Source organism: Cyanistes caeruleus, chromosome 8 (assembly GCF_971803275.1).
Source record: "Cyanistes caeruleus chromosome 8, bCyaCae1.hap1.1, whole genome shotgun sequence".
Classification (NCBI taxonomy): domain Eukaryota; kingdom Metazoa; phylum Chordata; class Aves; order Passeriformes; family Paridae; genus Cyanistes; species Cyanistes caeruleus.
Window position 1 is genome coordinate 17,766,421 of NC_141708.1, and position 12,801 is coordinate 17,779,221.

The window sequence follows — 12,801 nt, forward strand, 5'->3', positions numbered from 1 at the left end:
ACAGGGATAACGAAACGAGTCTGATGAGAAAGGCACCTACAACCTAGGCTGGCACTGGTAAGTCAAGGCTTTATGCTACAATCACTACAAGGTGAAGTGTCAGCTTTTGATGATGTAGCTCAGAGATACAAATGAAATTGATGGGGCATTTCTAGGACTACATCTTAGTCCTGGAAATATTGGTAGAATTATGAAGATATGGTTTAGATTTAGATTCAGCACTGAACTGAAGTCATCCCACCAAATTCCATTCTGTTGGCTGCTGCTGGGTTTTGGGTTACCCAGCTAAGACAGATGACATACAAGTCTTTTAAGGGCTGAGGTGCCTCCTTACCAAGTGGATTTTGCAGTGTGTGCTGTACTGGGAGGTGTGATGCAGAGACCTCAGCCTGGCACCTAGCACCCTCCCCAGGCATTGGAGGGTATCCAAGCACACCGCTGCTTGCAGTGCTGTTCAGGGGGAGTCGTGCTGTGTCCCAGGGGTCACAGCAGCAGCTCAGGTGTGTGTTCACAGGTGTCTGCACTACAGAGACACAATACAGAGACACAATGACAGTGGGAGTCCCACAGGCTTGACAGACCTAAGCCTACATACATATGGCAGGACACCTGGGAAAACCTTCTGCTAGAAGATCTTGCGTATCTGTCATGTTGTTAATCATTTTATCCCAAGCATGATCTCTTTGCCTTTGCCTCTTGCCTTCCATTGTGGAGTTAATTTACAATCTTAACAACACTAGAAGGCAGGTTTTTGTGGTCAAATATATTGCCACATTAATAACTTCAGAATATTACATGAAGCACAAAAAGAAAAGAAGTGAATAAATTAACAGAAGAAGCCTGCATGGCTCACTAGAGAATTAAAGTGCCATTTTATTACACACACCTCAGAGTTAAAGTTTTAATTTTCTTTTAAAAGATTGCAATATATAATTTTCATTCTCCATATTCAAAAATACTTAGAGAGGATGATTTCTTCTTCTCTTGTAATCCACAGGACAAATAAAGCTATAGTCAAGTGATGCTGACCAAATCCCTGCAATTTCCCAGTGATAACAGAATTGTTCTTATTTTTTGTATTCATTATTGCTCTAATAAGGAACTTTTCTCCAAGGAACCTGGTGTTCTTTAGATACAAATGAATGAGTTTTTCTCAATCCCCTGTGAACTGTTCTGCAGTCTTGTTTTAAAAACGGATTAAAAAAGAGGACACTGAAGCAGAGAGACGTTACTGGCCTTATTTCCACAGGAACTGACTTTGAAACAGTTCCTAGTTAGTGGTTTGGCTGAGGTAAAAGCTCTAGCTCTAAGTTGCAGGCAGCTCCAAGAATTATTCCCAGTCCCCTGCTTGGGACAAGCCTCCTCGTCCAGATGTATGGCTGTATACATTCATACAGTACAAGCACAGTAAGCACTGCCACTTTTGTGGGTTTCACTTGCTCTGCTGAGCCGGCACTGAGAAACTTTTAAAAGTGGAAAGGCATTCAGAGGCATCCTTTTCTTTTACAAGCTGCAGACATTTGCCTCTTAGTGAAGAAGGTCATCAACCAGGCACAGAGATCTCTGTGAATATCACTGCAGCAGGTTCCAAATGGCTCCTCGTTGCAGTAGCTCTCCCCACTGCCTTATATTGCAGACCAGCAGAGTTATATTTGGAGACAGATATCGGGATTATGTTCCCAAGAGCCTCTGATGGAGTAAGTTCAGAGTGTGTTGTCATGATGGACGTGCACACATGTGCCCTAGCAGAGTAGAGGTCAGCCATCATTCATGAATATGTGGAGACCACTTACAGTCCAGTTACAGCATATGCTAGTAACACGTGTTCCCCACACACCCTGTTTTCTCCCCAGTAAGCTGCTATATTTTTAATGTCTCCATTAGCTTTTGGAACAACTGACAGCTTCAAGCTTTTCCCTGCAATGAGCTCCAGTGTGGAAACATCATGCAGCTTTCAATCACAAGACAAATGGCTAAAGATTTTAAGAGGAGATTCCAGTTCCAGAATAGTAAGCCTGCCCAGTCAACCCTACACTTTTAATATAATTATTATTTATTCATGACCAACCATAAATGCACCTGGTTCCTGCAGTACTATTTGTCTTCAGAAATGCCCTTGCTGAAATTGCAGGTGAGTGTCTGTGATTCTCTCTTTCAGTGTGCCTGTACCTAAGGCAAGGTTGCTGGTCCTCATACTTCTATGGGGAGACAAAATATTCAGTATTTAATGCAGCAATACCAACTTATGCCCAAAACATATCAATTTTAAAATTTCTTTCAGCACAAGAAATGATTCTTTCGTTTAAAGGGAGAAAAGTGCAATTAAATGGTTTCTACATAAGGCTGTCAGACCTCAGTCCCCCCAAAACCATGAGTTACATTTACAGCTACTGAAGAAAAATCTGAAGCTGTCTGGTGCAAAGATTTGAAGTGCCAAGCAAATAGAAATACTATAAAGCACCTGTTCTTCTGAAGTCTTGTGTCTTCAAGAGATGCTGTCAGCCCCACCAGCAGTGAAAGATGTGCTCAGGTATGAAATAAGATGATGTTTCTCTAAGTGCCATGTGATTTAGTCTGGGAGCAGTAAGTTAACCAAGGCTCTTAATTTAAACATCACGGTTTTGCTATGAAAAGCTGGCTCAGTTTTAGTGGAAATGCCCAGATATGGAGGAGCATGAAGCTGTCCCCTCTCAGGTGATTCAGTTTTGCAGAGACATGAGGAATAGAAAGAGGTAAAATCACACTTCTATCACTGAAGGAAGCACACTTTGAACAGCAGTTTAATTCAATTTAGAAAACTATTTTGCTAAAACAGATCCATCCCTTGGTATAATCACTTTGATTTTAGCTTTACAGCAGTATTTTGACTAAGGGGCTGCTGGCTGAAGAAGGAGCAGAGCAGATCACTGAAGCTGCAATTCCACATGCTGTGCTGGTTGCTGCCAAGCCAGGGAGGGTGCTAGTGCCCAGCAGTTCTCTGCCTTAACCTTAATGCCCCATCTCCCCTTTCTGGATCTTGCTGGCCTCTTCGGCCCCAGGTGTGACTCTGAACAGACTTAAAATCCTCCTGATAAGAACTTAAACTGAACTTCATCTTTCTGGTGGAACTGAGTTTGGAAGAACACACACAATCATGTTGGTAGCCAAGGGAAGACAACAAGCCCCTGGAAACCAAGTAAGGGAGATATTTGTGTGGTAAGCTGTGATTAGCTGACAGTGATAAGAGATCTTACCAATTTTAACCTTAAATAACATTTGCACTGTTTAGAGTAAGAAGTGCATTTAAACTGTTCATTTTCATTCTGTGGTACTGGCCACTGCAACAAAACACTAAAGGCAGCTGTGGTGACATGAAACCTCAGGGAAGTTATCTCCCTGTGGCTGTATGTCTCTTTCTTGATGGTGTCCTTCCCAGCCAGGAGCTGTGCTTCCTATATCCTCCATGATGCCACACATTCCTGGGGGTGCAGGCTGTAGAACCCTGTCACACTGTCAGGATATGATTCTGGTAGGCTTTCAGTTCATGTGAAGCTTATCTCCACTTTTTGCAGATGAGCAAGGTGATAGCATCCTTCATTTGCCTGGCTGCACCTCTACCCCATCTACTGCCATGATTTCTGAATGAATGACACATCCTCTTGTTTTCTCCCTGTTTGGGAGCAAACAAGTTAGTTATCTACAACTTTCCAGCAGGACCACTTTGGACAAACACCTGTCAGTTGTTGACAATGTGCTTTTGTAGGTTACCATTCACCCTTACACTCCCATTCAACAAATGAATGACAAATATGAAGTAAACCAGCACATTAAAAGAGCATTAGTGAAATCAGCTCACTGAGATGAATCTTCAAGAAACTGCTGCTGCAGAGAAATATTCTGGCAAAAAATTCCACACAATAAAGTCTTTCCGCTGTGTGATCAGAGAAGTTAAGAAAATGGCCCATGAATCCCATCAGTCAGGATAGCCACACACTAAAATTCTCTATTCAGGCAGCTAGGCAGGCAGAAAAAGCAATGGTATTTAAACACAGATAGATGGAGGTGGAGATTTTTATTTTTACAATACTACACAGCTGGAGAAAACTTGGCACCACTGAGTGAAGTCCTGACCCTCAGTACCCAACCTCTCTCCTGGGTGATTCTCCCAACACCAGCAGCAGCCAGACACCTTGATGATGTAACTACTTCCCTGGATTTACTGAATTGTTTTAGTTTTCAAACAAATCTACAGTACCATAAATGCTCGATTTAAGGATAGAATTGTGAGTTTAGCTCCCATGTGGCTTTTCCTAAAGGAAAGTTCTCTGTGAGGACAGCCCTCTGGGAGAAGGGGCAGCTTGGGGTCATGCAGGAGGAAACACTGCCTACAGCAGACCCTCAGAACAGGGGAGCAGCTCCAGCTCTCCCCTGCATGGGTCATGGGGATGGTGCTCTGCAGTCAAATCACTTCCTGCTCTCTTGAACTTAGACCCTGCAGGCAATGATAAAGCAAACAATCACACAGCATTTCTTTATCTTCATGGGCACACTCCAAAGTCCTATTTTCAAAATCAATGTGAGAACTTATGAGAGTAAGTCCTAATGAAAATTACTTTTTGCAAGTGGCCTCTGAATCTCTTTTGCACTTTCACAATTGTATCTTGACTTCTCCTGTGCAGTATAGCTGGCAAATCCTTTTATCCAGCTGCTGACAGCCTCTCTGCAGAGCACAGCTCTTCAGGCTCCTAGAAAACATCCATTTCTAAACAGGACAAAGCCAAAACTGACCACATCTGGTGACAGCAACAGACCAGGTCCAAGGAGGAGTTTAAGCAAGAAACTCTGGTGCTTTCTTGCCACCAACTTTTCCATTATTTCTATGGCTTAGAAAAAAGAAGGTGCTGGCAATATTCCACATCCGTCCTTCAGAGAGTCTAGTCTGCTCTAGCACCCTTTGACAGGAAGATACCCAGATTATCTACAATCCAATTTATTTCAGCCTCCACAAGTTACAGTGAGTCCAGGAGGTGAAACACACCAGAGGGTAACAAAAGGATTCTCCTCTAAATCTTCACCATTGGGGATTTCAGAGGGAAATGTGAGGTGCACCTAGTCCATTGTGACAGAAGACCGAGGTGTGCAGTCTTCAGACCTACACTGGGAAGGGTAGGTTGTGCTCTTTTCCTGAAGGGAAAATAAAGAGAGAAAGCAGGCATTTTTGCTGAAGATTGATAGATTAGACATTTCTGCTATAATACTATGGAATTCAAGAGAGATTTTATGTATGCTCAAAGGAATGAACAAATCTTTGTTAATGCTGATAGACTGTAAATAAATAAATGAAGTATTAATCATCACTTCCATCAAACTCTAGGAGAAATCTATCCTTGTATTATTTGGATAAGGCTCTGTCATTAGTTCAGCTTTGCCATTTTTAGAAATTATTAGAGTTTTATAGCAGGTCTGAAATTCTATGCCAGTGAGACCGTGATTTTAATGCATATTAATGGCAGAAATGGGGGAGAGGAAAGGAAGTTGCTGTGATTCCCTTATAGAGTACAATACTAAATAAGAAGATTCCAGCTGTGCAACAGGAAAGTTGAAATGGTTTGTTTGGATCATTAATATTGCAATGAAAACTAATTAAACCTAGAGCTACAAGGAGGAGCTCATTTGAGATTTGAAGAGAGGCAGCGTAACACTCAGCAGCCTCCAGTTTTAGTAGTTTCTTTTATCACACCAAGTGGGATAGCAAGAGCTCACTGAAGAGACGAGGATAGTTGGAAAAGCCAAGGGGATGTGGATGCCCAGTCCATGGGATGCAACTAGAAGAGGCACCTGATTGCTACAAGGCTTCTTTGGGAAATGCTGCATGAGCTTTGCAGCTCTCTAGAATGAGCCAAGCTCTTTTGCTGGCCCTCTGCTCAGACTAACATTGCTGCTATGCTATACCTCTGTCCCCTTGTCTGACCTGACATTTGAAACTTCATCTAAAATTTCCTTAGCCTTAGAGCCCTCAAATACGCTTTACAAAATATACCTACTTGTTTAGCATCAGTCCCTACATGCCCACTTCCAGACATGGCACTTCATAGCCTATGGTTTAAGTGGGACCCTCAGTTTTGCATTTCCTTTCTCCTTTAACATGTCAACATACACTTTTGCTGTAGCCAAAGGTGTCCCTGCCCCTGTTCTGTGGCCATCAGCATCCTCCTTCAGCTATTTAAATCTTCCACTTCTGATACTGTCATTCCCTCCTCCCCCACAGCCTCCCTAGGTCCCTGCTTCCCTCAAACCCTGCTCCCAGCTTCACACAGAACCAGGGACCATACTAACCTCTTCCACAGACATTTGTCTCAGGAGTGAATAATGATCAGACTGAGCTTCTCTAAGTCTTGCATCCTTGCAACTTCAAGTAAATACTGAAGCCCCAACTAAGCTGTTAATGATCCATGGTAAGTGGTGGTAAGAGTGCTTGTATTTCACTCCAGTAGAGACTGCCAGGGTGAAGGAATGACCTCTTAATGCTGATCATAAAGGACTGCATGGGGGAGAGTCCTGAAAGACACCTTGTAGTTTTATTAATGTCGTTGAAATGCTGCTGGATTGGGGTCCTCCTGTGTCTTGAGAATTTCAGAAATCCTTCAGTTACAGAGAAAACAGAGTAAGATACTAAAGCAGTGACATGCTGAACTCTACACATGTAACTCAGACTAGAATTTTTCCTACATGGTTTAGACAATTGAATGCCAAAGGAAGATGATAGGTGAAGTACTGGAACTGGTGAGGCACTGGAACTGGTGAGGCACTGGAAGAAGTTGCCCAGAGAAGTTGGGGATACCCCACCCCTGCAAAGTTCAAGGTCAGGCTGGATGGGGCTCTGAGGAACATGGTCTAGTGGAAGGTGCTCCTGCCCATATCAGAGAGGTTGAAACTAGATGATCTCTAAGGTTCTTTTCAACCCAAACCATTCTATGATGCTACCAAATGAACTCTTGCCTCCCTTAATCACAGTGTCAGACCACATGAATATGTGGACCACTGAAAAATCTTCATTTTCAAGTCAGAATTTTCCCACCACTATAGCAGGTGCTGACTCTAGTTATTAGTTTTGTCCATCTTTGGGCATCAGGGAAGTAAATTTTGAACAAGACTTTCTGCTGCATCTGCATCCACTGCTAGGTGCTAGTACAGCCAAAGGACTGGACTGGAAAAGGAAAAAGCTCAAAAAAGAAGAAAACAGACAATTAATACTGAAGATCCCAAGAGATGAGAATGGATCCAAGCAAGTCAAGAGTATATCAGTTCCAGCCCAACCTGCATTTCCAGGCAGGTGCTATCAAGGCATGACTTTCTTAGATAGTCAAGGAGAAGAAAACGTGGAAAAAGGCTGTAAAAATAAAAATTAACCACTGGAAATGAAAAATGTCCAGAAGTGTTGGACGTGCCTTGATAGTGGAAATGTCTAGGCAGAACCTAGATCTGAGCTAGAGGCAGAAACAGCTCCACAGGCTGCAGGAGTGGCACCTCTGCCAAGACCACTCTCCCTGCCATCTCAGGAGCAGATGGAGGCATTTAAGGATACTCATCACCGAAAGAGGATGGTTTTGATTTTTGCAGCCAAAACATGGACACGTAGATGTGATCTCTTCATCTCTCCCCACCCACCCTGCAAACCCTTGCTTTGCTGAGCCCAGGAGGAGACTGGGTGTACATGGGCAGGCTCAGGTGCCACAAGGCCACAGAGAGAGTAAGAGCCCAAGAGAGGCAAAAGTGCACTTCAGATTTCCCTTGAACACAGGAGTCCCAAACTAAAATTGTATCAGGTACACTGAGCAGATTTATACAAACCCTGCAAAACTCACACCAAGAGATCAGGGGTAATGTTATGTGTACTGTTTCCACCTTTCTCCTGGGGCAGAAATAGATGAGTTTGTCATGATGTCACTTGTGCCTCTTAATAGCAGTCCTGAGAAGCTACATTCCACTTTCTATTTTACCCTCCCCGATGTTCCCTCTCAACCAAAGCCCTCGACAGCATAGTTTTGGAATGACAAATATCTTCACAGGCTTGAGTGACTGCAGTAACCTCACATTCCCTTTCCTGGTGCAGCTTGCATATCACAAATTCACATAGTTTGAAGTCAGCCCTTGAATACTTCACATGCTGGTTCTGCTGTTTCCCCCTGTGGCTTCAACACCTTTAAGCAACCCCATGGTGCCCCTGATCTGGTTCATCTGATATGCTCTAGGCTGATTAACAAGGATAGTAACAAACAGAGGGGAAGGAAATCAAGAAACACGTTACGGCCAAAGTCTTGCTTTCTACAGAGCAATGAAGACCAAATTTACATAAGCTGCCATCAGTGACCACCTCACATTTGTTGTCCACTACATAAAGCTTTTAAGGATATCTTCAAATTCACCTAATTCACTGAGTGCTCTGTGTGAGGGGAACCAGGGGTGTAGGAGTCTGCAAGCTCAATAGAGATGGACAGTGCAGGGGAATGGAATCTACCAGAACTTGTGGGGCTGCAAGGATTCCGTGAGAAAGGCAGTCTTGTTTCAGACCCCTCCCATAGGATTAATTTGGGCTGTGATGTAGGCAGACGTTAGTACACAGTAAAAGCTGAATGCCTTGGCTGTCACTTGATCAGGCATAGTGATGATTTTACTAGCAAAGTGCCTCTGCACTGAGATGCTGTTTCTGCTAATTGCCTATCATTAACACTGCCTCCATAGGAAAAACTTCAGCCCTCTTCCATCAGAAAGATAACATAGGTTAGATCCTATAAAATTCTAAGATTTTAACTACCTAAAACCATAATGTAGGTACTTACATTCCTGTTGAAGGAGTTAAAATAGGTTTTTTCCATCCCTGTATCTATATATAAGGGCTTAAAGAAAGAAGGGTGATAACATATTTAACTCTCTTACTTCAGCTATCTAAATTTGAATTTTAGTGCTCTTCTTCCTTTGTCCATAAACATCTTTCCACTCACTTTGGCAGGCACAGCCCTACCATGCAGAGATGAGATTTTTGAAAGCCTCTGTCAGAGGCTGAAAGTTTCAGCTTTCACAGAGCCGTGCACATGAGCAAAAGGACTGTTTTCACAGGCAGATAATGTCATGTATTTGGGGGGAATCTGCAAGGAAATGAATGCTGAATGGTTGTTTTACTTTAACCCGGTGTTTATGAAGACATCTAATGACTTTTAGTGCTTTTTGATGTTAGATGTAAAAGCAGAAAAAACACACAATCCTAATCCCAGAGAAGGGAATCAGCTTCTTTATGCCTATTATATTCCAGTAAAGACACAATGTTTGCTTTATGTCAAGAGAATTCCCAGCTTCTTTAATGCCTTGTGTAAGTGCAAATATTGGTTAGCACCGAAATGGGGCACAGTTAGGTCTAATGTCACATCTCCAGTATTGTTCATAGTATAAAGAAAATGGCAGTCACTTTGAATAAAAACTGCATGGTTTGTTCAAGTAACTCTGCTCTATGTACATTCAAAATTGGCTTCTGACAATGGGATTTCAAAAGCAAAGTGCAACATGCTTGAACATGCAAGGAATAATATAAATGTGCTGTAGAAGCCTGGTTGTCCACTATTCAGTAGTCATAGCTGCCCCTGACTAGCAGTCTGACAACAAAAACTTCCTTATCACTAAAACAAAAACACCCACCCACACCCAAAACCACAAGCTGAACATTTCTACTCAGAAACTTACCAGGATTTCGTGTGGAAGTTACATTTCTCACATTTCATGTTCCCTCTTTTGATGGTTGAATTGACTAGCAGAACAGAAAAAAAAAAAATCCCTGGATGCATCAAATTTTTGCTGTGCCAGTGCAATGGATCGTTCTGCCCTCTGGTTACAGCACATCATGAGAATGCAATCCAGAGGGTGACCCAGCCAAGAGGGGATAACAGGGACATGAACTACCTGAATTACCACTCTCATGGAGCACTGAATCTAAATTCTCAAAAAGGAACAACTGGCGTTTCTCAGGAGCTCATTCCTTGTAAAGTAATTCCACATTTGCAGCATGTTTATTTGGGAGATTTATTCTATTGAAAATCCTATTTTACAACTGAAACAGGTGAGACAAAAATGTTTTTTCTACTCCAATACCTATGTTCTTTAGTAGATCATTTGGAGGAAACTCACCATGGTTTCCCTTTAATAAAGTCCAACATGCTTATACAGAATATAGATGGACAGGAGACACAAGAATATTGGATGGAAATTGGATATACTTTACCTTTTTCTCATGCTCTGAAATTTCCCAGCCACTGCATTTTGCTCCTCCACCACATGCACCACCTTCAGAGAGTAAGCACCCAGCCATTTCCAGAGGTTGCTTAGGAACTTTCTAATTTATCATCAGACACGTCAAAGGTATTTTAAGACACAGCTGAGTGTATCAGAATATGCAACAATGACAAAGCCAGCCTGCCTGGCATGTTTTCTTCATGCCGTATGAAAACCTACATAGGAAAAATTCCAGCAGTGCTGCTTCACTAAAGGAACTTTATCAACAAACACCCCTCCAGTGACTGAGATAACCAGAGGACCAGACAATATCATCCAGTGAATACTGGAGCCCTTCATTTAGGGTCACCCAGTCCAAATCTCACTGCTCAGAGAGCCAAGCTCTCCCACAATGTCTTCTTTAATGAGCTTTATGGGGTTGTTTCTTCCTCCTGTAACATTCCAGTTCCTCTGGCACTTTTACAAATGCTACAGAATCTCCACTGGGACTTACAGTGCTTCAGAAAATATAAAGCCAATGGAAGAATCTCCCCCAGTTGCTCATTCAGATTTCAGCAACGAGACAAATAATGTAGAGACTACTCCAGCGTTGTCTTTCCTGATGTACACAAGAGACTTGAGTACATGTCCCAAGGCTTTTTATTTTGCCTCCTTGCACCTCTCTGAGTTGGTTATAGGGCCAAGCTACAGCGTCCCTCAAATAAAATCCAGAAAACAAATTTTTAGAATGCACCAGCATCTCTGTAACATAACACATTCCTTTGCATGGAAAAGGAAAGAGTGATGGAAGGGAATAAAAAAGGAGCAAGACTGGAATGCTGAATGGTTTCCCACAGTATTCCTTAATGCCAAGGGAAGAAAGCATTAAATAACTGTTGCAGGCGTGTTTCCCTTTGTTAACACACCCGACATCTGTGATTCTGCTGCTTGCTGCCATGTGGAATCCCTTCCAGTTGTCCCAGCAGCTCAGAGTCCTGACAGAGGGGGCGATGGAGAAAATAGCAAAGGAAGAGCAGCTGTGAGTTTTCAAGCATAGTTTCCATTTGTTCTGGACATCCACAGCAAAAGCACCTTGATTTTTTGGCAGTAGCCAGCCTGAACATGTTTTCTTCAATTTGTTCCATGATGTGACATGACTTGTTAGTGGAAGGCATCGCATCCACACACACCAGGCTGCCTGAGGTTGTCTAATCACCCTTGGTATCCATCAAGCAAAGTGAACAAAATCATTCAGTCTTTATCCAAGAATCTTTTTCAATTGGACTCAAGATTTACTTGATCACACACTGAAAGCATGTATTTGAGACTGAGAAGTGGATGTGTGTGATGATGAGCTCTCATCAAGAGCTGTTAATGAAACAAAGGAAACGACCTGGATCAGACCAAGGATCAGTTTCACCCTGTGTCTAGCTGAAGTGGCCAACACAGAGGATGCTGGAATCCTGTCAACAGGACGTTGACACAAGTCAGCCAGCAGTGTCTGTATGGGTCAGTCTGTAACAGAATATTCTGCTCACCTGGGGTGTTTCTTTTTGATTTTTCACTTTGACATGCATCCCATTGCATTGGACTTACTACTTTTCTTTCAAATAGGCTGGCTTACCATTACTAAGAGAGCTTTTTTATATTTGTCTGTCTGATTTGTCCTGCTGAAATTCTTTATTTCACAACATTCACTTTTCTCATTTTTAAAGAGAATCTCCTCTTTGAACCACAACTATCCTGGCACCTCATGCTATCATCAGCTGCTGCACTGGTCTTTGCTTCATGCTGCTCAGTGCCATTTGAGTCCTTTTTTTGCCCACAGAATGAATTCCACAGAGAATCAAAGTTGGCCAGGACAGATTTCTTTTGAACCTCAGATGGAATAGAAGGAACAGCATTTTAGTGTGTCTCTAATTACAGCCACCATGACAGTTCATATGTGTAGCAATAAAAATAACCATAAACCTACCTAATCATTAAAGTAAAGCAAATAACTCCTCTCTGTATCATCATACACAGGTACTGGAGTTGCTAATAAACCAGGAAGAGCACTGAGGCACTGGAGTAGCATCTTTCCTATCTCCACAGTTTCTTAAACAACTTTAGAGGCGTATTTTTATTAAGTATATGAAAGGCAGATGATCTTAAACCTCAAAAAGAGTCTGTATAATAATTGTGTGCTCCTCTAATGCTCTCCAAAGACCTATTCAGAGTCCATTCTGAAAGACAATAATATATCAAGAACTTCTGCAAACTTCCTCCTAATGAACACATGCCAATTTGAGACCAAGAATTCTGGCCTCGGAGGACAAAATAACCACTGCACTTAGTCTCTGGGTGTTTTGCTACTTTATTTCAGAGTGATTCAAAATCTAATTAAATTTCTAAACTCTAATGAAATTACAGAAGAAAAATCATTTAGGATTATATTATATACAATTACTCACAGCTGAAAATTACAGTTAGCCTCTTTCACCAAGACAGGGTCTCATGAGAAATCCTTGTTATTCATATAACGTATAAATCTGACATTACTCCCACTATTTACAGGTCGAA

The 12,801-nt window shown here is 42.1% G+C and overlaps 1 protein-coding gene across 1 annotated transcript in view; it reads right to left on the reverse strand.

Moving 5' to 3' along the window:
- The window catches only part of C8H10orf71 (chromosome 8 C10orf71 homolog), a 42,386-nt gene extending 32,047 nt beyond the window's left edge, over positions 1 to 10,339 (reverse strand). The window contains exon 1 of the mRNA XM_086900383.1: positions 10,250 to 10,339. The gene's annotated coding sequence lies outside the window, so the exon portion shown is untranslated. The remainder of the gene's footprint in view (positions 1 to 10,249) is intronic.
- Between the last annotated feature and the right edge of the window lie 2,462 nt (positions 10,340 to 12,801).